This window comes from Oryzias melastigma, linkage group LG11 (assembly GCF_002922805.2).
Source record: "Oryzias melastigma strain HK-1 linkage group LG11, ASM292280v2, whole genome shotgun sequence".
In the NCBI taxonomy this organism is placed as follows: Eukaryota; Metazoa; Chordata; class Actinopteri; order Beloniformes; family Adrianichthyidae; genus Oryzias; species Oryzias melastigma.
Window position 1 is genome coordinate 20,436,584 of NC_050522.1, and position 3,135 is coordinate 20,439,718.

The window sequence follows — 3,135 nt, forward strand, 5'->3', positions numbered from 1 at the left end:
GTATCTATAGGTTTATGTGTATTTATATATACAGGTATATATATGTATATGGGTGTGTGTGTGTATATATATATATATATCTATATGTATACATGGGTGTGTGTGTATACATGTGTGTATTTATAGGTATATTTATGTGTGTGGGGGTGTGTGAGAGACCTTGATGCAAATCCGCGAATATGGAATACCCACTTCCTCTGCGGCCAAAGGATGTCTGCCACCAATCCATAGTCATCAAAAACACTTCTGATCATGCTTTGCAAAATATCTTTTTAAAAAACATTTGAGTAGTGCTCAACATAGTTTTTTTTTTTTTTACCCTAAAAACAAAAGACTGGACCTCACCAATAGCGATTTTTGAAATAGCGAAAGACAACAAGGACTGTCTTTCTGTTCCTTAAAAAGGAAGCGCCAAATTTCTCAATGAAATGATAATCGCCTGTTCTGGATTATCTTTATTTTCTGCGATTATCGTCTTCAACAAATCTATATTGTTTTGTGTTCTTATTAGTCTGTGCATGGATAAAGACCAACATGCATATTTAGCTTGGGCTGAATGAAAATGAAGGGGTTTGACGTTGGAATTCCTGCTTTTCACAACAAAAGCATTAAAGTTAAAACTTTGGGTAGTTTTGGTGCATTCCAACTTGAAAAATAGGTTCTGATGATATAGTCTTGGAGCACTCAACTGCATTGGTTAATCAGATTGATCTAAATTTTTTGCACCTAATTGGTAAAACTTAGATTTTCAAATTATTACAACTTGCATTTTTTTAAACCAAAAAAAAAAAAAAATCGAAGTGTTTTTAAATTTCTGAGGAGATTTGAGTGCTCACATGATCCTAATAGCTCTGCTGTTAAGGGCATATGCCCATGGCAGCGTCGCCCATGTGAGTCACATCATAAGTTACTTGTTAGAGTGGCCCAGAAGACCTTACATGAGGACTCAAAATCAACAATTCGCTACATCGCACTAGGGCTGCCACGATTAGTCGTGACTACATCAAATATTAAAATAGTCGACAACTAATTTGGAAGTCGAAGCGTAGTTTTTTTTTTTTTTTTGGATCTCAAAACTTTGGTGCGCACTGTCTGATGACAGGCCCTTCTCTTTGTCACATAGACAGTAGTGCAAAGCTGGTCAGTAGTGATGTCACCGGAAGTTCTGGGTAGGCTAAATGGGCCTCAGTGAGCAAGTGTGTGTGTTTATATCTGCAAAAACCTTTTGAAATACTCTATACATGTTTTATTAAATGTGTTTTAAAGCTTTAAACAAATGATTGCAGGCTTTTATTTCATTTTTTGTCGTTGATTCAGATTGCCTCATTTTATTGAAGTCTTGTGTTAATGCCGGGAAAAAAATGAGAAAAGCTGCATGATTCATTAGAAGCTTAATAAACTATAGTCTTTATTTTTAGTTAGCATATAGGTTAAACACATCAGGTTTAAAGCTAATGATGATTAAGATGTGTCTTACATCCAGTCCCCGCACGACCCGATTAGTCAACTAATCGGAAAAATATTTGTAAATTAGTCAACTACTGCAATAATTGTTTGTGGCAGCCCTACATCGCACTGATAGGTGTCATTGAGGCTCCACCCTGGAGCTAAACTGGGGTTGTGGCTTGTTGGCTGAAATCATCCCCACGGGTCCTGTCTGGACTCAGCTCTAAGAAGTGAGATGGATCTGCGCTCCCATGTGCTCACCATGAACGGCCAATGTATAGTGGTTAGGGGGGCGGCCGAAGGCAGGTACCTTAATGACCCCAAACCTTGGTCACAGATTCTGATCCTTCTCCCTTGCTGTTTTAATGGAAGTTGAAGCTTGCCATTCTTCTCTGTGGGAGGATGAGAGTCGGTGGGTTTCGGGCGAAGAGGAGAGAGGAGGGCCCCTGGCTGCCGCTCAGTATATCGCGCGTTCAAGCCCTACCACGGACAATCAAAACAAAACACTCCAGATTGTGTCAAATGACAGAGAAAAAACTGTAAGATATTTACAAAGGTGTCTAAAATGGATTTTAGTGAAAAAAACAGTACTGTGGACCCTGTCTAAACAGTTTGGGTTGGGTTGTGCTTGTTTTTCAGAATTAATCCACAACCTGAACCTTATTGAACCCTCATGCTCTCTTATTGAGTCCATATGACCTCACTTTTACATTGATGTGTGATCCCTCTCATGGCGACAAAGGTGAAATGGATTTTATATCTGCCACGGACACCACAAAAGATGATTAACCCTGGAAACAAAAGTTTAGCCTACCAGATGAACCCTTCTTAATGTAAACATACCTAGGATAACACAAGCTTTAGAGTATATGTTTTGAGAGTTGTGTGGAGCTGCCAGTCATCATGAAGACCCTTTTTGCTGTTTTCCTTGTTTTCATCACTGCCTTTTTTCTGTCTTTGCTTCAGAAACATCCAAGTGTGTTTAAGCTTGTAACGTACAGCTTATGTTTGGACTTATGGCAAAGTCTTAATTTTAATTACTTTATAAAGTTAGAGTGAGTTCTGTTGAGTGCTTCTTCACATCTAGTTCTTTAGAATGTTTCAGTTAATTCATAGTAACTCATTTCTACTCAAATCAGGGCAAATTTAAAACACAATAACACGATCTTTTCAAGAAAATATTTTATTTTGAACAAAATAATAAAAAAATGTTCATAAAAGAGTTATTTTTTTTGTTTTTTTTTTCATTTCGTCTGTCCACTCCTGCACAGTTTTCCCGCCGACAGCTGTACAGTACGAAACACCTTCAATCCTGGTGTGGCCAGTGTCCAGCCTTTTTGGCTGGCCACACTTCGTGCAGGTGTTTCTGCACAGTCTGCCGGCGGACTTTTGTCCCTGCAGGATGGCCCTCCTGTGCAGCAGCTGCTGCTGCTGCTTCTGCTGCTTTCCTCCTCCTGAAGGCGGTCGTCCTCGGCACACGCTCACCAGGAGGAGGCAGAGGCAGTGGTGGAGGAGGCAGAGGAGGCGGTGGCGGTGGAGCTGGAGGGGCAGGTCTCAATAGTGGGAGAGGGAGCTTCTCCTCTGGCGTCCCGTAGTCGAAGGGCTGTCCCTGTCCAACCTGAACCAAGGACAGCCCTTTAGCTCCAGGGAGAGGCTGCAGGGAGACAGCTGGAGCAGCAGGAAGGAGTC